We start from the raw sequence: 22,682 nt of genomic DNA on the forward strand, positions 1-22,682 counted from the left end.
CAGAAACCTGGTTCAAGGCTCCCGAGGGCACCCCAGCACTACCAGGTTATACCTCATACCATGCTTTTGGCCCCAAAACTTGGACCAAACCACAAAAGGAGGGGGAGTATCAATATTCGTCAAAGATACCCACACCTCCAGGTTGGTGGCAGAGCACGAAGCATCAGAGACTATCCATGTGCAACTAACAGTGGGTAAAACTGCCTTCCAGTTTATAGCCTGCTACAGACCACCCTCCCAAACCCAGGAACCCCACTCGGCCTTCCTGAGAACACTGGAAAATATGAAGGTCTCTCCAAACACCATTATATTGGGCGACTTCAACTACCCAACATAGACTGGGAGCATTACACTAGCTCCAACACCCTAGCCCAAAGGTTCCTAGAATTTATAAACTCAAATGCTATGGAACAACTTGTTACCACTCCCACAAGAGGGGAAAACATACTGGACCTGATCATCACCAACATGGGGACTCTATGCTCCAGACCAGAAGTGTATCCCTCACTGGTAAGATCAGACCATAAACTAATCTCACTGGATATTCACATCCCGACTCCACCCCCTGCCCTGAAAACCACAGTGAAAAACTTCTCTAAAGCAAATTTCACACTCCTCAAAACTGAAGTGGAATCCTTCAAAGCCCACGGGCCTGTGGAAAATACGGCCCAGACCGCAGAATCCTTTATAAACGCATTATATGAACACCTTCAGGAATGCATGGATCATGCAATCCCAAATAAAACCAAGACCCAATTCTCCAAAGGCAGACGTCCTGTCTGGTGGACCCCAGCCATAAACAAACTATACAATAGAAGGAGGAAGCTACTACATGATAGAGCAAAATCCCAAAAAGGGAAAGCATCTCTGATCAGTATTAGCAAAAAACTACGGGCACTCAAAAATCGTCTAAGGCCAGCTTCGAGAGAAACATTGCACAGGACACTAAGGATAATCACAAGGCTTTCTTTAGTTATGTTAGGAACCTGGGTGGGAATTCCCAGATATGCTCAGAATTAGTCCAAAATGACAAAAAAATACACCGAACCCACAGACATTGCCAACATCCTAGCTGACAGGTTCAGCGCAAACTCCCCCCCCCCACCAAAAGGGAAAATATCTATCCCAGCAGAGTGCTGCCCCCCTGACATCTCAGATGCTCAGGTAAGAGCTGCCCTCTCCAAAGCAAAAAACACAGCATCAATGGGACCAGACGGTGTCCCGGGCTGTGTCCTATATGAACTCCAAGAAGAGCTAAACCCAAATATAAAACTACTGTTCAATCTCAACCTTACTACAGGATATGTACCCAAAGAGTGGCGTACAGCAACAGTGGTCCCTCTCCACAAAGGTGGCGCCTCAACGGATCCTGGAAACTATTGCCCCATAAGCCTGACTAGCTTGGTCTGCAAAGCTATGGAAAGGATCATCATGGACCTCATAAATAAAGATATTGGGGACCTACAGACACTGGATCCTACTGTGTTTGGCTTTGTTAAGGGCAGATCCTGCCTCTTAAACCTGGTTGATTTCTTTGAAATAGTCACCAAGGCCATTGACGAGGGGAAGGTGGTCCACACAGCCTACCTGGACCTCGCAAAAGCCTTCGATACAATACCCCACTCGGGCATTATAGATAAGCTCACCAGCTTAAATATAAACCCCTATGTCACTAGATGGGTTGCAAACTGGCTCAAGGACAGAACCCACATGGTTAGAATTGCTGGAGCCATGTCAGACTCCAAACCAGTTACAAGTGGCATCCCACAAGGCTCAGTCCAGGGGCCTCTCTTGTTCGGTATATATTTCTCAGAGGTACAAGCCAACACGGAAGGACTGTGGCTGACTAAGTTCGCAGATGACTGCAAACTGGGTGCCATAATCGACTCTCCAGCCGACGCAAGCATCCTCCAAAAGGGCCTCATAGAAACAGACAACCGGTGCCAGAGCCATGGCCTCAAGCTAAACGCCAAAAAGTGTATAGTCATCCCCTTTGGCAAAAACAAAGTGCCCACAAATTACCACATAGGTGGTAATCCATTAAGTACAGAAGAAGTAATTAGGGACTTGGGGACCCAAGTTGATAGCAATCTCTCATTTGACAACCATGTGGCCAACGTGGTTAGAAAAACATTTTATATAGCCCTCCTAATCATGAAGGGATTCACATCTAGATCAGGGGAGGTCATCGTGCCTCTTTACTCATCCATCATCAGGCCCATAATTGAGTGCAATGCCCCTTTTGGGATGTACCTTGCCAGACACCTGCAGCAACTGGAAAGACCCCAAAAGTACCTCACCAAGAGGATCAAAGGGCTCAAACAGATGCCATATGCTGCCCGGTTAAAGAAACTCCAGCTCTACTCAGTGGCATACCGCCTGCTCAGAGGCGATCTGTGCCTGACGTATAAAGCCATGTCCAACCCGGAATTAATGGACATGCTGCACCTCAGAAAATCCAAATCCCATCGAGCTGCGCGCTCGAGAGACTTGAACCTCAGCACTGAAATAAATAGGACATGCTGAGGGGACAGATTCATAACTCAGAGGCTACCTTCACTCTGGAATAAAATCCCAGTCCAGGTTAGGCAGAGTCCCTCATTGACTCTCTTCAAGAGGAATCTTGATGAGTGGATGGGAGATCGTAGGTTTACCCCGGGTATCACTTCTGTGTCACTGTTAGACAGAGGCACAGTATACTAACATCGAAAAAGGGCATAGCAAAATTAATTAAAAATGGGTGGCGAAAGCCAAACACACTCTGGCTAGGCTTAGAAATGCCCTAGGGCAGATAGCCTAGTATGAACCTATGAACCTATGATGTCAGTGTATCGGTAGACTTTGATGATGATGGTAGCCAAACAGAGGTACAGTTGGGGGAGGATGCAGATGTTGAATCTGACACTGAGGTTGACATTCAGCTATCCTCTGTATTTTTATCAGACACAGCTAGTAGGCTGATGCATATCTATTTCAGTGATTTCTCAGATATAGGACAGGTGGCCACACTTGATCAGGGTAAGTTGGTTACTGCAGCTTCAGTGCCAGTTGACTCTGTGTGTGGGTAAGGTGCCATGCAGGAGAGTTGTTAGGGGTGCTCATAGGAGGCCTGCTGTTCACCCTCCACCTGATCCAGGTGTGTCTTTACGTGACATTTGATGTATGTTTAGGGACACCATGGAGGCACAACCACATTCCAATAGGGCCTCTGAGGAAATGCTTAGGGTTGTAGATGTGGTACAGGCTGACATGTGTGACTGCCTCCACTGTGTTGCCAATTCAATGGATCAGATGAATGACACAATGTAACAGGCAGTGTGTGTGATAGAACATCTGCTGGGAGGGGGACAGCATCCACATGGACATAGGTCACCATCATCATCTGATGTTAGCCAATATGGCCATGCCCGATCATGCTCCTGTAGTGGCACTAAGTCCACTGCTTCATCAGTGATTGAGGTGTCCACATGCAGACACGGTAGGCCATGGGGGTCATGATCCTGGGTGTACTCATCAGGAGAACTCATCTAGCAGACATCAGTCACATTCTGGTAACAGTAGTATATTTGACCATGGGCATGGATGTGCCAGTGCAACTCCTGGCAGAGACAGTGCTCAAGGTCAGGGATTATGAAAATGATTTGTTATCTCTACCATGCACAATTCACACCTGTGAGACATACTAGGATGTACAGCTAACACAGATCTTGGCTGTGTTCTTGCAGATACCCACAGACATGTTTCACCTTGGCTGCCCATACAGACACAGACAAATAACAGTTACATGGGTCACGCATGAGGCATACAACTCATTCTGTCTCAGTGGCCATTTGATACTTTATCAAAATTTCTGAGTGTCTGTCTTTCTTATTCACATGCATTCATTACCTTTTGTGTCATCCTTGGCCTTTTGACCCCCCCCCACACACACACACACACACACACGCAACACTCTGTGCAAATGATAACCGTCCCATTTCCTTGATTTTCTATCTTTTGGATTCGGGGACACATAAGTCTTTTGTCTGATGCCCAAGGTGCATAGCTGACTTAGTGCTTATTATACATGTGTTTGTAATGCTCTTTTGGAAATTGTACTGCTTTCTTACAGGTTTTTGTAATGACTGAATCTTTGATTCATGAGGCCTATTAGTTGATAGAGGACACATATTTACATAAGTCAGTGCTGTCACATATTGATATCATTGCTGTAAAAATCACCCATCTTCTACTTTGTTACATTAGCAAGTAACAGTATGCAAGAATATGCCATTCATTTGTATTCTTAGCTATACATTTTCTTATTCCAGGTTCAACACTTAACCTGGAAGTCCTGCAGTTACAATAGTTTTAATTTGGGGCTGACTCTGTTAGATGCTAGCAGTGCACATCCATTACATGGGTAGGTAAAGGCTGTGAGCATTGCCTGGCATCAATGTTACTGTATGTATGTGCATAGGATGTAGTTTTTACCCCTTTATGTGGTGAAAATGTGTGCTCTCCATTGCCTCCTGACCAGGATGAGGGCTTATTTTGCATGCCTATGTCTGCCTACTCCCACAGCAGCTGGTGGTTCGCCCTCTGACTCTTCACCTCCATGTGGCTGTGGTGACCTTGCCAGTGGTGGTGGAATGTGTGCCCCTTCCCCTTAGTGTTCCTGCTGAAACTGTTTTTTCAGAATAATATTGTGAAGGATGGCACAGACAGTGAAAATTTCAGCACACATAAGGGTATTGTATCTAGGCACCAGACCGTGACTTCAGAAGCCTGAACACATGCTCTATGACATTTCTTGTTTGAGCATGTGCCAAATTATAGCCTTCTTCAGTTGGTATGTGTGCATTTCTCATGGGCATCATCAGCCATGGTTCAAGTGCAGAACTTGCATTGCCAAGTAAATGACACTGTGGGATATCCCCCCTAGAAAATATCTGATAGAGTTGAGAGTTGTTCCAGTTATGCAAATTGTGATAACTGCCTGGAGGTTGATGTGGTTTGAACTTGTATTTACTGTTTGAAACATTATTGTTGCAACTGTCTGATGAAGTCTCACTAAGGGGTGAGACAAAAAGAGCTTTATGGTTACTGTTTTTTATTGTTTTTATCATTTGAAGCAAAGTCTGAAGAATAAACTTTGGAAACTACTACTGTGTGCGTGCCTCAAGCCCTCTTGCCTGCATTTCTGTAACTGCCTGGGTTGCCAGCACACACATTTAGAATAATTTCTTTAGCATAATATATGGCCTGGCAGATAATGGAGTGGAAGCCCTTTCTATTTAAGTACATTCTTTCTTGTTCCCCGGGTGGTGCTTTGATTTTAATGTGCATGCAGTCTATGGTACCCAGCACTTCAGAGTAGTGTGCTACAAGGTAGAATTCCTGCATAATTGTGGCTCTGTCCTCAGGTGTACAGGGAAAATATATGTAGTCACTGGCATGTTATAGCATAGCATTCAGGAACTGATGGAAGATCCTGGATACTGATGTCATGTCACCCTCAGCATATCCCCTGTTCATCTCAGGAAGGTTCCTTAAGCTAATATTCTAAGTGCTACACATAACTTAGTCTCCACCGGTATTGGTTCTCCTCGGTTTGCCCTTGCTCTCAGTTGAGGATGATAGAGGTTGCAGAATTCCTGTAGTGTGTCTCCATCCACCCTGTAGTACTCTACAATTTCCACCTCATGCAGACCATGAAAAGTTAAACAGGGTCTAAACACCCTTCTCCTCCCACCAGGAGATGCCAGGCATGATGCGTGAGGTTGTGGAAAGCACAGCTGGTGCACACCTAAGCTAGATGGAGAAGATGCTCACCAGAATGCTAGGAAAAAGAAAACATTAAGCACTCCCAACAACAAGCTGATGAGGAAGGCAATGATGACAGTTTTGAGGGTAAGGACTAGATTCTCTCTGTCCCCATGTTTGATGGGCATGGGCATTCAATATTCCCTCCCTATCCCCAATCATGTTGTCTTCCAACCTGCTGTGTCCCTCACCTTCCCTGTCTCTTGTTTGTCCTGTTTGTCTGTAGCTGCTTCCTCACCTACCCTACTTACCTGACCCTGACATACCTATGCCCCTTACCCAACATTCCACTCTTACAGAAGTAAAAACACAAAAATGGGCACCTGTCTCAAAAAAAATATCATCCCATACATAGCTCTTCATCTCACAAAGCTATCTTCATGACACACTTAATTCAGTCCAGTTGGCTATACAACATTATTGTGTTGTTGTCACCCATCTTTGTTGAGATGACAGTCCAAATTCATCCAATATACTATCCATGGTCATTTTACACTGCTAAAGATGTGGATAGCTATAGTTCTAACCTATCTCCCTCCTGCACATTCCTGTATTATTTTCTCTTTGTTCTTACTCCTGCTTGCTCCCAGTTTCACCACCTATTAACCTCATTTTCACACCTTTAATCTGGTCAAAAAATGGAATCACCCTCTACACACATAAATAAGAAATCCCCAATGAAGCCCTTCACTTTTTGTCCTCTGTGTTTGTGTGGCATTTGGCATCATGCACCAATGTCAAGCAACGGTGAATGGCTATTCACGTCCTATGGCATGCTGCAATTGCCGCTACACACTGCTGTTTAAATCTGCTACAATACAGAAACATATAGTTAAAGTAGAATAAAGGCACTCATTAAAAATGTAATTTAAAAACATTTATATATACTTATGACTGTGTAAATATGCAGCTCCATATGTGTACTGTTGATATAAATCACTTGAGTACTGTTTGTTTTTATACAGTAGTTCACTGTAGTCATTCCTTCTCACATATCCAATAATTATCCCATGTAATTATTCATTACATCTTGAATAGATATGTAAAAACAATTACATAGAGCTGGATTTGATCCCTGTATAATCTGTGCTAAAAATAACAATGCACTGCAGTTACACCTGCTGCCACAAAGTAAGATGAGTAACGTGTTTTCTTCCACTCAAGTACTATCCAAAATGATGACTGCTGTGCCTTTCCACTTAGTGTGTTTGCATGGAGGAAAGCAAACCAATAGAACTGTCATATGTTTCTTAATGAAGCAGAAACCTGCTTTTACTCATCACTTAACTAAGCGCAAATGGGGAAAGCAGTATAAATAATTTTTTAAGGTTATACAATTTATGACACAAAATTTTGATATGAACTAGTTATGAATGCCATAATATCTATTAGATGTCTCTATTATAGCCCGTATGGATAAGTATTTCTCATGTTCAAGTAGGAATCTTTGAATGTGTACCTCACGTTCAAACACTTTGCCATCGATCACGCAAACCAGCTGCTCAGAAGTGCACCATGCAAAGTGTTTATTAGCATGTATTAATTATGTTTACTGCCCAGTTAGTTGTCCCATTAAAATCCATGTAAAACACAATGAAAGGGAAGGAACTTTTTAATCGCCAAACACATATTTATACTCAGTCATGTGTTACCTGCACCCATGCACTTGAAACTTGGTATATCACTAACAGTTCCCAAATGTCAACTACACTACAGAAATAAACAGCAAAACTACATTGTTATATATCACGTATGCCTTTATAATGACCATAGACATTCAGATTGTCTTATATATTTATTAATGTGGGCAGAAATTCTTCACAAATATGGGCACGCAAATATGATCACAAAAAATGTGTGTGTCTGTATGTGACACTTTAAGTGGGTAACGTACACAACATACTGGGAAACAGCTGTATATCTCTAATTTCTGCTACATGCATTCTTGACAGCTGTTTTCATCTAGTTTGACAAGCTGTCTCTTAAAGTATACCTGCTCATTGGAGACACAACAGGAAATAGCACATACATGCTTTGCACACCACTCTCATAACAGAATATGTTAACCACATCATATAATGATGATGGCATCATCTATAAAGACCACTATGACAAGGCGAATACATACTTCGAGGGTGCTGCAGTCATTGCATACTGTGTTTTACAGATGGGAACAAAATACTTACATGTGTGTTACATTAGCACAGCAGCCACATTTTGTGTATGCCTTTATGTATGTGTAAGTGTGTACATAGTCAGAGGAACATCAGTCTGTATCCTATCATCAATCCAGTCCCATGCAGAACTAATATCTTAACAGTCATACATGGCTACCCAGACGCTTCATGAAGGTCTCAAAATATCTTCTTGCAAACATCCAATGAGGATGTCATCTACTACACATTGTCCAGCAGTGATATAAAAGTCAGACCTGTGCCATGGTGCCTGCATTAAGTGATGAGTTCTCTAGCTGGTGTACCTATTTAGGTAATGTTTCTAATCTCACTGCAGTCAACATGTGTGTGTGTGTGTGTGTGTGTGTGTGTGTGTGTGTGTGTGTGTGTGTGTGTGTGTGTGTGTGTGTGTGTGTGTGTGTGTGTGTGTGTGTGTGTGTGTGTGCGTGTGTGTGTGTTTAGTCAGAGAAGGGTAACTGTATATCCTACTGTCAGCAATACAGCCCCTTGGAGTACAAATATTTTGTCAGATGTACATGGCTACCCATCCATTTCATACAGGTCTCCCAACATTGTTGTTCAAACATGCAGTGATGATGCCATCCACAAGAAATTGTCCAGCAGCATTGCAAAAGTCAGACTTCTGTCATGGCACTTGTGTTAAGTACTGAGTTTTCTAGCTGGTGTACTTAGATAGGTAGAAGTTCTAATCTCACTGCAGTCAACTGGTTTGTGTGTGTGGTCAGAAAAGCATAAGTGTATATCCTGCTGTCAGCAAATACAGCCCCATGAAGTACAAATATTTTGACAGTCGTACATGCCTACACATCCATGTCATTCAGACCTCCAGACTTTTTCTCTCAAACATCCAATGATGATGTTGTCCACTATAAATTGTCCAGCAGCATTATAAAAGTTAGACTTGTGCCATGGTGCTTGCATTAATTAATGGGCTCTCAAGCTTGTGTAGCTAGTTAGGTAGGAGTTCTAATCTCAATGGAGTCAACTGGTTTGTGTGCGTATGTGTGTATGTCTATATGTGTGTGTGCGTGTCTGTGTTTGTGTACATGTGTGTGTGTGTGTGTGTGTGTGTGTGTGTGTGTGTGTGTGTGTGTGTGTGTGTGTGTGTGTGTGTGTGTGTACTCAGAAGAGCATAAGTGTGCTGTCAGCAATTCAGTCCCATGGTGAACAAATAATGTTGACAGTTGTATATGGCTAGCCAGCAATGTCATACAGGCCTCCCAAAATCTTCACTCAAACATCCGATGAGGATGTCACTCACTATAAATTGTCCAGCAGCATTGTAAAAGTCAGACTTGTGGTATGGTGCTTGCATTAAGTACTGTGCTCTGTAAATAGATAGGGGTTTTCCTCTCACTGTGGTCAAATGGTGTGCATATTTTTGTTCACTTAGTTGATATTCAAGAGACCATTTTAGACCAGCATGTGAGACACTCTTACTACCTTCTTCTTCTCAACAGACACTACTGATTTCTTCAGCTATAAAGTGTTTTCTGAGACTATAAAAGCCAAGCTAGTGATGTAGCTCTTGCATTAGGTACTGTGCTCTGTAGATAGTCAGGTAGGGGTTCTACATCCACCATGGTCAACTGGTTTGTGTGAGCAGTCAACAATCAGTATAGTAACAATTTTAGAATGACATGTGAGACCATAGCTATGTCAGACACTCCTCAGAACATCTTCTAACATACACTAATGATGTCATTCTGTATGACATGCACTCTGACAGTATTTAAGACAAACCTGTCCTGTGGCAGAAACATTAAGTAATATGTTCTCAAGCTACTTTACCTAGCTTTGAACCAACCCCCAAATTCTTCCTTACCACTCTGTTCTTAACTATATCTTACCTCACCTTTCTATTCGCTGTCAAAATCTCCCTCTCATCACTCTCAATAACCACTCTAAACTCTTTCCCTATACCCCTTCCACCCTCTTTTATCCGCTATCCACTGTTTCCATGGTATAATAACTGCAAATTTCCATTCCATTATTCTCCTAAACACAAAAATGTAACTATGATTCTCCCTGTGTATTCTGTGCTTTACTATATGTCCTGGAATGTATGTGCTTGCATCATTTTACTATGCAAATGATGTAGATACTATGTTGTATCACACTATATAAAATTGTAGCTGTTAACTCTCATGTGGAGCCTTTCTCCCCAGGCCCCCAATGAAAATGGACTTCTTGTCCATTCGGACCTTCGCGGTAAACAAAGGTCAAATAAAAAATAAAAATAATAAAAATGTATATAGGTTCTAATCTGACAGCAGGCAACTTGAGTGTGTATACACCCAAATATTACTTTTGAGACAATTTTACGCAGAGATGTGACTCAACACCTATATCAAGCACTTTTCTCAACATCTTCTTCTCAGCATACTATGATGCTACCATACTCCATAAAGTGTAACATGAGAGTGTTAAAGTCAGACATAATGTGGGTTGTACTAGTGTTAAATTGCATGGCATTCATCTTCTATACCTACACAGTTGCACTGTTCAAATCTGGCACAGTCTACTGCTGTGTGTGGTACATTATGGTCATTGTGTGATCTTTGGAACTGCTCATTTCATCACCACTTAGGAGAAACTTTAACTTGGCCAAATGCATCCACCGTCCTCTTTTTCCTCTGACCACATGACATCCTTCATGCAGAGGAATGTAGGATATTCTCATGTCAAATATGCATATGCACATCATGAATCTGAGTCCTTCCATGAGCCTCTGCAAGCCATCTCCACACCACTACATGTGTGATTGTTAATTGTGTCATGGTGTGATGCACATGTCCAATATGGACAGTGGCAGTATGTAATGCAATCCAACAAATGCACGCTGATGCACAATAGTCTTACTATCTTCTATTATATAGATATAGCGTGTTTGTTTTAAATAGTATAATAATGGCTAGGACTTTATGTAATATTAGCCATTGGCTTAATAATGTTCTATGACCCTATGAATATTTAACATGTCGGTTTTGCTGTCATTGACATGAACTGTGTTGAGGTGTGGATATACAACATGGCTACAAGAGGGTATTGCAATCTGTGATGTGAGCTAATGTAATGATGGACACTGCTGCCATTTCATTACATGTTCCTTCTATAACAGCTGTAGTGATATGCCCCCTGAGAACTGTTGACTTGGCATGATGCACTTTTATGAATATTGGCTTATTAGGATATGTTTTGTTTTAGTGGAGAAGATCAACATTCTGCACAGTTCCCATTCAACCATCACAGTGACATTTGCAGTATGGTACAGATGTGCATATGTCTACCTACCATCATTAAATGCTCTGTGATGTACATCAATATAAATTCATACTGATTACATGGGCACATAAGTCTTGTTTCAACCACATGTTGTACTGCTGTGATATACACAAAATATCATATGTTTTGATTCAATTGTAACCTTGTGGAATTCATTATATGTGCAGTTGTGTTGCTATTCACAAGGATTATTGAGGTGGTCAGCAGCACCAATGTGCGACTATTAGCATTTTTGTCAGGAAATGTTTTGAGTAAGCCACAAGCAACTGATTTGTAATGTGTCCTTATATGGCATCAGGACACTCAAACACAGCTTTCCCGTGAAACACATATAGGCATTTGTTGTGGAATGGATGCAATTACATGACACTGGTACAGTTGTATGATTTGATTATGTGAACAGTACCAATGTGTGGAAATGTGATGCATGAACAAGGGTGTATTTGGAGGTGCTGTCACAAATAACTTATTTAAATGTGTGAAATTTCAGTGGGAATACACAACTAAGCACAGAGCTGTTTGTGGATGCCACCAGCCATACTCAACAGAAGAAAATAGACAATCTGCTAACTGACAGTTTGTCTCACAGTTCACCCCCCCTGTCACCACTAGCCATCAGCCAAAGTATACATGCAAACATTATATAGTTTTCCTTCTCAGGAGGGCAGCTTATCTATGTGGTCTGTACTGCTAATAACACAGAATCAATGGGCCCCAACAACATCCCAGGTTGCCTATAGTATGACTTAAAACCTGACATAACATGATTCCTACTTCGACACAGCCTCCAAACTGCCTATGTTCTCATAGAAGGGTGTACAGTATCAGTCAGCCATCTGAGAAGGAGAAGACCATCACCTGATGCATGGAGTTATAGACCCATATACCTGACTCTTCTCATCTGTGAGGCAGAGCAACGAGTCATCATGGACCTTATCAAAAAGGACACAGGTAATCTCCTGACTGTGTACCACACCCACGTTTGACTTGTTCAGGCTGCATCATGTCTGTTACATCTTTCTGATGTTTTCCAGTAGGTCAACAAGGACATGCATGAGGAAAACACTCTCATCCTGCATAACTTGATTTGGCCAAGGCATTTGACACAAATCCAAACTGATGTGTTACACAGAAATGTTCTCAAGTGGGAATAAATACTTACATCACCAAATGGATAGAGAAATGGATCACATACATGGCACATAATGTCAAAGTGTGTGAAGTCACCTCTATCTAGAGTACAGTGATCAGGTCCGGACCTCAGGGTTCTGTACTAGGCCCTTTCCTTTTTATTATTTAAGTCTCAGACTTCAAGATTAATTTTCACATCCTTTGTCTAACCAGCTTTGTGGAGGAATGCAAATTGTGGGCAATCACTGAATTCAAGATTTGTATTGGTATAATGTAGACAGTATTAACACACACAAAAGATTGTTGCCAGAGCCATGGAGACACAGTACATGAGCAAATATCATGGGGGAATTAGTTCCTTTATGAAAGGAAATACACAAAGATTGTCCATGATTGTGGGTGCTTCTGTTTACTGTTGTCCATGAGCCTGTTGCTATGTCCCTCTTGGTTGAGACCTATGCTGACATTACATTCATATTCAAGCAACTCATTTTGCACAACATAGACAGCACAGTCTTACGAACAGACCAAGTGGTATGTGACCTCTGTCTCAGGTAGATGGTATGTGGAATGTCCACCAGTATGTGCTCACAGTGGTGACTAACCCTTTGTATGTAGCACAACTCCTGAGTATGTGGAGGACATCCACATCAAAGGGCATTATAGTCCCATTGTTTTGAACCCTCACCATACCAATAACTGAGTACAATGCATTCTTTTGCATGTGCCTCCCAACACATCTTCCAGGGATGATTTACTCAAGTGTATCAATGTTGCCCCATTGAGCTCCCACACATCTTATCGGCCATATCTAAGTATTTTTTGACATGTAACCATTAGGAGTTGACAGTGCAAAGCTCACTTCAAGGTGTTACACAAGATGCAGGTGTGATACGTGCTCTTGTGATGCACACAGTAAACACATGGCTGATTGACAACATTGATGGCATGGGTTACATTCGTGAAAGGGAGAATTATGGCATGTATATGCCATGCAACCCTGTCAACTAGCCAGGACTACTCATAATTTAAACTATAGGTGTAACAGTGTCCCTCTTAACACTTCCAAAATATGTTAATTTTTGAGGAAGATCTGCTTGATTCTTCTAATAGATTACTGACAAATCTTGACAGTTGTAAAAGTGTGTTCTTGCGCAATCATGTATAATAACTCACAATCACATGACAAAGATTAATGGTGGTATTATTCTGATATTGTCCATGATTGTGGGTGCTTCTGTTTACTGTTGTCCATGAGCCTGTTGTTATGTCCCTCTTGGCTGAGACCTATGCTTACATTACATTCATATTCAAGCAACTCATTTTGCACATCTTCACAATATGCACCTACCCTCTATTGTATACACTGTTCTTGATAAATGTCCTACCCATGTCATAACGGATGGGGCAAGGTACAGGTGGCAGATGTTATAGATTGTCTCCTTCTGCCATCAAACACATGTAAATAAAAATGTAAACAAACAAATAAAATAAATCAACAAATAAATAACAGCTGCAGTGTCAAAGATTATATCATATTTTTTCAATACCCATGCAGCAGTCCCCATTTGGGTGCTGTATAAAACTTAATGGGTCTCTGAAAACCTTATGGACTGCAGAAGCTTTGCTTCCCTTACAGAAATGCATGTTTTGCATTATCTGTGAAATCTGTGGGAGTCTAAAATATTTTTAGAGCCATACAGTCTTTTGGTTTATGAATACAATCATTAAAAAACAATATTGTTTTATACAGAGTGATGATGCCAGACTGCTGCAAAACTGGATTTTAGGCTTTAGGTCAAAATGAGACAGTGCAGGAGAGAAGCGCTGACATAATTCTTGGGTGGTGAGGTCTGTGTTCCTTATTTCCTTCTGCGACTAATGCCTGTTTATAAACCAACTATAAATAGCAGGCACTGTTGCAGTCCCTGAGTTTCCAGTATCTGCTGTAATATTGGTATATCCATTTTCTTATTAATAATAATCACAAATTATAGTATTTTGCACAGAGGTATATCAGTTAGAAATGGCTTTCCCTTCATATTTTTGACATTTTCAAAAAGGGCTCACAAGTTCATTAAGAGAAGAGTATTTGCCATGTGGTGAAATGTAAGAGATACTTGCTCTGCACAAAGATCCGTCCATCCATAACCTCTTTTCCCATTTTTTGTACATGAAGTTGTCAACAATGACAATGACAATCGTCTAGAACCAGGGTTTATACTACTGGGTGGCTACCTCCACCAATGTAGTTCTTCCACACCACCTACTCACACCTATGGCTAATTTAGAGTGTTCAGTCCACCTACTGTATGTCTTTGGAATGTGAGAGGAAACCAGAACACCCAGAGGAAACCCACATAAGGACATGTGGACTCCACACAGAAGGCATCCCAGCCAAACCAGGGAACCTCTTGCTGTGAGGCAACAATGCTATCTGCTGTGCCAGTGTGCATGACAAAATAACTATTTGCAGGTTACCAGGTAAAGGATCAAGCAGGTACATTGTCTAATTTAGCTATAAAATGCTTGTTTCATTTATGTTAGGAGTATTTTACAGCTTGATAGTTGGACTTGCTTACAAGGGATTTCTGTTTTTGTAAAGTATTCTTGACTGAAGAACACTCTAATTAAGATTATAGTATGAGATTATATACATTAATAATAGATCATCACGGTTATGTATTTATTTATTTGTTTGCATTTGTTTGCCAGGAAAGTATAACTGAGCAATGTCCCTTCTCAGTGGAGGCCTGAGCAGAAAAGTTCCACAGAGAAGTTGCTCAAAACTAAAAACATGAATTAATTTCACAAAGTAACAACACAGATATTATATCATATAAATTAACTTCACAGAGTAACAGCATGGAATAGAAATGGTTTACTATCAAAAAGTCGAGGTGACTTACCTCGACAGTGAGAAGGATGAACACAGAGTGGCAGAGGGGCAAAACCGTGAACACAATTCCTGTCAACTTTGAAACGTCAATGCAGAGACTGTGTTTGTAGTTTGGAGCGTCAGTGTTTTGAAGTGCATCACACTGCCGTTGGGATCAGGAAAATTACCCTTTTCTTCACTGTAGTGCAGTCTTGGAGTTAGAATATATAAATAGCAGGGGGTGCAGGGGGGCTTGCCCCCCTGCAAAACAGTAGAAAATTTTTTGCTTCATAGCGGATGTTTTTTTCTGGATGGTACACGATGGAACGTTGATTCTTTCCTTCGAAAAAATTGACATTCTCACGAATAGGGGTGATGCTTTTTTGTTGTTCCGGGTCAGTGATGTGAATAGATGAGGTAAGTAACCTCAACTTTTTGATAGTAAGTCAATAGAAATAGTACAAGCACAAATCATCAAACACATGCAAATGTATCTTGAGGACATTACAATCAATTAATCAGACAGAAGTAGTTGCTCCTCAAGGTTAATAAAGTTTGTCAGGCAGAAGTATTTATACTTCAAGATTTGAAAAATGTAAAAACTGACTGAAGACTGTAAATACATCAGAGATTTTCTAGTATGCGAAGGATTTGACAGCAATTAAGAATATCCATGTTAAGTGCTTGTTTTAATTATATAATTTGCATTAATGAATACTTAGAAGTTAAACACAAATTAGCAAAGATAGACATATCTTTGCACAAAATATTGTGAGATGTCAAAACAAGTACTGTGAGCCCCTCTCCCATTGAAATGCTAACCATCACACCAGATTCCTAGAATACTGAGAGGTGCTGTTCTTGGTATGTACTCACTCTCAAATTTTCCTAACATTCTATTAAGCTGCTAGCAGCAAAAAAAAAAAAATAGTACCCTTGCTCAGGTCAGTGTCCACATATATCATCAAAATAGCCCACTGATTGTGCCACTATGGGGAATTCTTGCTTTATCTCAGCCAGGTCCATGGCAAAGGCCTGAATGTAGCCACAAGAGCCCTGGATCAAACAGCAATGTGGGAACTGTAGGGAATAATGTGGAATGGAACTGAGCAGTTGAGGCTGCCTCACCTATCCTGGGGGTCAGAGGTGGTCTGGCCCACTGCAGCACTGGTGCTTACAGGAGAGAGAGGTCACAGCATGCAGTGTATGAGCCAGAGACGTGTTTGGTTGTACCAAGCCTGTTTTTCATGGTAGATATTATGGGACATGTGCTGGAATGTACACCTCCACAAGGGAAGGTGTAGCAGACAGTCTCATCTCTGATCATGCATATCAGTAACTAGGGGAGGGATCAGGGTCAGAAGAAAAACACTGATGTCTACATGGATAATGTCCTCCAGTGATCAGCTGTAGTGTATAGAGAATGAATGGACTAGACAGGTTACAGGAGTGCTGATGATTGACAAGTAACAGGGAGAAGCACACATCATTAGCATGCATGCACATAAACACACTCACAAAGAGCCTCTGACTGGACAGGGAGAAGCACAGATCATTAGCATGCATGCACATAAACACACTCACACAGAGCCTCTGACTGGAAAACCGCAGGCTCAGATGCAGTACCTAACTTCTGGTTAAAAAAATCAAGCAGCAACTGAATGTGCCAAAAAACAAAAGCAAGACTATAAGGTGAAGGACCGGATGAGAAGACAAGAAATGTGGAAAAGCACAAATATAGTTGCAAGTATAGAAATGTCTGGAAGAACCTCATGTTCATCAGGAATGAATGCAGGAATGGTTAAGGAAAGGCAAATTCAAACCAAGAGATGAAAGGTTAATATTGGCAGCCCAAGATAGTGGGCTACATACACGTTGGTTTACAAAGTCCATTGAACATGTGGGAGAAACAGAGAAATGTATGTTTTGTAAAACCGAATTGGAAACAGTTGCACACCTTGTTGCAGGTTGCGACATTTTAATGGCAGAAGGAATGTATACTGAAAGAAATAATAATGTGGCAAGATTGTTGCACTGGGGATTGTGCAAACATTATAGTATTGAAGTAGCTGAAAAACACTGGAAATAAGAACCACAAAGCATAATAGAAAATGATGAAGTTTATATCACATGGGACCACCCATTACCAACAGTTCAAAAGATAGGTGCTAGAAAACAGGATATAGTGGTTCAAGAAAAGAAGACAAGAGTAGCATTGATCATTGAAATTGCCACACCCAGTGACTACAGTGTCTTGCATACAGAGTGACACAAAGTCATAAAATATCAGGATCTGCAGGCAGAAATGAGAGCAATGTGGATGAAAGATACCCAGACAGTTCCAATATTAGTAGGCGCAACGGGTGTTATAAAAAAGAATCTACAATCGTATTTAGATATGGTACCAATCCATGTAACTCCATAGGAATTGCAGAAGGAGTCATTACTGGGCACATTGTGAGTGCTCCAAAGAGCACTTTTGGCTGACATCAAAGATTGAAACAATACTCATTTTGTGAACTTTAATCATACTATGACTTAGGAATGGGGTCCATTCCCGTCATGGTATTAGAAACCCAAAAGACTTGGGGAAATTAAAAATTCATTTAATATGGTGTAATATCTATCCAAAGGAGAAAACAAAGCTAATCAATATAAAAAGAGCAGCAGCAAAGATATTTGAAGAGAAATACAGGCAAAGGAATCCAGACATGCAAAACTTTACAAAACAAAAAAAAAGAAGACAAATAGGAAAAGTAGAAAAGGAGATCGGTAATGGAGAAGTTAAAGAAATAGAAACTGAGGTCTCGAAGTACCTCCAAAGTGAAGGATTCAGTGTAGAAAATCCAATTCAGAATGCACCACAACAGGACAGAGCAATGAAAGTCCAAATTAAGGGGAAACCAGTGGAGTGGGAAGCAATTGGTCAGGTGCCATGTAAAGATATTTTGTAGCCTTCCACAGACAACCAGTACAAACATTCACTTGAAGCTGGACAGCAAGGGAAGGAACAGGAAACTGTGGAAACTCTGATGCAGTCAATCTTGAGGAGTGATAGGTCAGTGAGTTCCCATATGACAGAGCAATGGGTGGCACAGGATGAAGCTGAAGAGAATGTGCCACAGGAACTTGTAACAGAACTTTCTATAGAATGCCCGTAGGAAATGGAAAACAAAAAATGTGCCCTCAGTTTGGAAGAAACTGAGTTAAGAGAAGAGTTGCTTGACTTAATAGAGATAGATAGACATATTAAGATCAATGAAAGAAATAGACTGCAGAAGGTCAATAAAACCCAAAAAGTCAGACGTTTGATAAAACAAATGAACACAGTAATTAGGACTGTCCATAAAGATTCATGCTATATAACAGAAGTAAACAGGACATATTACTGTGCAGCTAAATTAATAACTGATAAAGTTCTACCACAAGATCACATGGTATTGAGGGAGAGAAAGGGGAGAAATCAAATACCATCATGGAAGTATCGAATAGAGAAAACCATAAAGCAACTAACACAAGAAGTGTCACTGTTAGAAGAATATAGAAGAGGAAACAGATCAACAAAAATTCTTAGAAAGGCAGACATGAAAAAGCAATATGCAGTATTAGAACATATCAGAATCTATCATGCATTATTGTAAATAAAAAACAAAAAATCTCGGCACAGGTGGAAAAACGTAGAAGATACGCAGATAAATATAAAGGAAAAATACAAAATAAGCAATTTATCGACGACTCAAAAAAGTTTTATAGAGGACTGGGAAATAAAGTAAAAGGAACTGAAAGACCACAAAAAAAAAGAGGAAATAGATACATTTTGGAAAAGTATCTATGAAGATCCTGTGGAAGATGCTAAATGGCTAGAAGAAGTAAAAGAAAGAATAAGAAGTTTAAAGGGACAGCATATGAAATGGGATGAAATAACAGCCAGAGAGATTGAAGCAAAGTTAAGAAAAGCCTCTGATTGAAAAACCCTAGGCCCAGATGCAGTACCTAACTTCTGGTTAAAAGTATTAACATCTTTGCACAATGATTTAGCCATGAGTAAGAATTATTTATATGCGCACCCCGAAAAGACACCAATCTGGCCAACAACAGGAAAAAACAATGTTCCTACTTAAGAATGAACCAGCAAGCTACCCTAAAAATTCTAGACCTGTAACTTGCCTTATGATTACATATAAACTTTACACTGGAATTGATGCTGACAGAGTTTATAGTCATTTAGAAGAAAACTCAATTATGGCAATAGAATAAAATGGCAGTAAAAGAAAGTCATATGGAACAAAGGATCATTTGTTGTTAAATAAAGTCATAATGGAGAACTGTAAAAAGAGGAAGAATTTAAGTATGGCATGAACTGACTACAAAAAAGCATTTGATAGTATCCCACATTCATAGATAAAAGAGTGCTTACAAATGTATAAGATACACCCTAGACTAATTGGCTAAAATGATATAAAGGAAAACTTATTATTCCAGGGATAAAAATTCAAAGGGGGATATTCCAGGGTGACTCTCTGTCCCTGTTGCTATTCTGCCTTGTCCTTAACCTATTAAACTGTCTACTTAACAGCTTAGGCCATGGCAATAATGTGCATCCTAGAAAACAACAAAGTTTAAACACTTCTCATCTTCTCTTTGTCGATGATTTGAAACTCTGTAGCTCATCAGATGATGATCTGAAATCAAAACTTTTTCAGATGATATAAGAATGTTATTTGGTCTTGATAAATGTGGAAAAGCAACCTTTAAAGCAGGAAAACTGCAGCACCAAGACAACATCAGTCTGGGACAAGAATGTGGTATAAAAGAACTTGAGCAAGAGGGAGTATATAAATATTTGGGAATTGAAGGATCAACAATAAAACATCCCATCCAGTCCCATCTCTTTACCACATTCTACCTAATAAACTCTTTCTGCACTTGCTTTTAGTCCTTTTTAATTTAATTGCATTTTTAAACTGTGTTTGGTCTAATATTGCTGTATACTCAAGAGTGCTAGTTTGCACTGCATGTGAATTGTTTTTTACTACTGTTTTTGCTACTTTTCTGTAAAAAAAAAAAAAAAGAAAAAAGCTGAAAGCCTGTTTCCTACCTTTCCTGTAACTAGTGTTCAACATACAGATTTGCTATATCCAGGACTGAATGTAAGCTTCTCAGTCCCCCAAGCCTTTCTGTGTTGGAGGGAAGCCTTCTAGCTTATCAGTGGGAGTGGTAAGCACTAGGTAACCTGTCTACCACATAAGTAGTGGTTCTGGCCCAGAATTTGTAGTTACTGGCCGTTTGGGCAATCTCTTCCATCTCTCTCAACTTTCTGATTTGAAAGCCTGTATTTGCACTTGTTTCTGTCCTGTAACTCATCTAGTGCAGATACAGATTCTTAGTTTTAGCACTTAAATTTGCTTGTTCATGCTCAGCACTTGTTCAGAACTTGTAAGTACTAAATAAGCTATTAATTACTATAGCACTCAATCTTCCTCATTACCTAGAGGAAAACGGTTTTTGTACTTACTTTTCTCACTTGCTTAGAGAAAAACAGCTCTTGTACTCACTTTCCTCACTTATCTAGAGGAAAAACCCTGCAACTCCCTTTTTGCGTGGTCTTACACACAGAGCAGTGTCGGGCAGTGCTGGTTAGCTGGGGTATACTATTCCCGGCCCCACAAAGTCTGCACTGTAAATTTTCCCTTAAAACTAGACAAGCCTCAACTCAAGTGCTTCAGATCAGCTGCTCTTATTGCAGCACTTGCAAAACAGAAATCAGCACTTGTCCTAATTTCCTAGACAGCACTATTATTCTCCAAATTTCCTAGACAGCACTATTATAATATAGCATAAGACCCTTGATCGTCCGCAGGATTTAAGTTCAAGTTACTCTTCAAAGCATGTCCAGAGGTCAGCTTCAGGTGTACTCTCCAGTTCATCTGGTGGAACTGGGCATCCTGAGGCAGTGTCACAACTGCCTCATGTATACAGACAACCCTCTCCTCTTACCTCTAGACACAAACACTTGTGAAAGATGCAAATACACAGCCAGACTGGAGGCTAAGTGCTCTCAACCCATGACTGTAACAGACAGTCAAGAGGATAAGGGACACACTTGCATCACACCACCTGTCACACATGAATCTACAAAACAAGCACCGGCAAAACATACGCATAAATACACAAAAACATATTCAGAGGCACTAGGTGCCAATCTGAAAAAGAAACAGTGCCCTCCAAAGCAGACAAGCAAGCAACCTGCACCCCCAAACACAAGCCAGAAAACACATAATTCACCTCATCAGTGTGCCTCACAACAGCCCTTAAGGCAAAACACCATACCTAACACGCTAGTAAGGCACACGGATGTTCCACTCACCAGGCTGAACAAGGAGAAGGTTACTGTCAGCTGCCTGTTGGGTGCTCAGATCCGCCACATAACACAGGCACTTAGGTCATTCCAGAACAAGTAGAAGTATGATGCTGTCATTGTACATGTTGGTGTGAATGATCTAAGATGTACCTCCCTGGACTACATGAAAAGAGACATTGAGGAGCTCTCTGATCATGTAGCCCAAGCTGGTATGACCCTGACCTTGAGTAGCATACTACCTTCACCTAGAATAATACCACCATACAAAGACAAAATGATCAATTTCAACAATTGGCTAAGCTTCTAGTGCCATTCTAAGGGGATCCAGTGTCTGTCTGCCTGGGATGACATGATAGACATGCCTCGCTGTTTTGCCAGAGATGGGTTGCACCTGTCACCCCTAGGTTTTCGAATACTGGCCAAGGCTCTTGCCGTCCCCATAGTGCCTTTTTTAGGCAAGGCTCAAAGGACAAATCAACCACCATAACCAGCACAGGTAACCAAAAACTAAGGGTAATGCTACTCAATGCCAGAAGTCTCAACCTCAAAATGCACACACTTGAGGCTCTCCTCAGCATGGAGAAATTCGATGTTTGTGCAGTGATGGAAACCTGGTTCAAGGCTCAAGAGAGCACCCCAGCACTGCCGGGTTACAATTCATATCATACCTTCCGGCCTCAGTTACCGGATCGCAGTACAAAGGGTGGGTGTATCCATATTCATCAAGGATACCCATATGTCCAGGTTAGTAGCACAGCATGATGCCCCAGAGATCATCCATGCGCAACTATCAGTAGGCAAAACCACATTTGAAGTCATAGCCAGTTATAGATCGCCCACCATGTTCCAAGATGCTCACTCTGCATTCCTTGAGACATTGGAAAATATAAAGGTCCTACCCAACACCATAATCTTGGGTGATTTCAACTACCCTGGTATAGACTGGGCGAACTACCAATGTTCCAACTCCTACGCTCAGCGATTCATAGAATTTATAAATTCAAATGCCCTTGAACAACTAGTATGT

This window comes from Protopterus annectens, chromosome 13.part0 (genome assembly GCF_019279795.1).
Source record: "Protopterus annectens isolate FY-2018-M chromosome 13.part0, PAN1.0, whole genome shotgun sequence".
Lineage (NCBI taxonomy): Eukaryota > Metazoa > Chordata > Ceratodontiformes > Protopteridae > Protopterus > Protopterus annectens.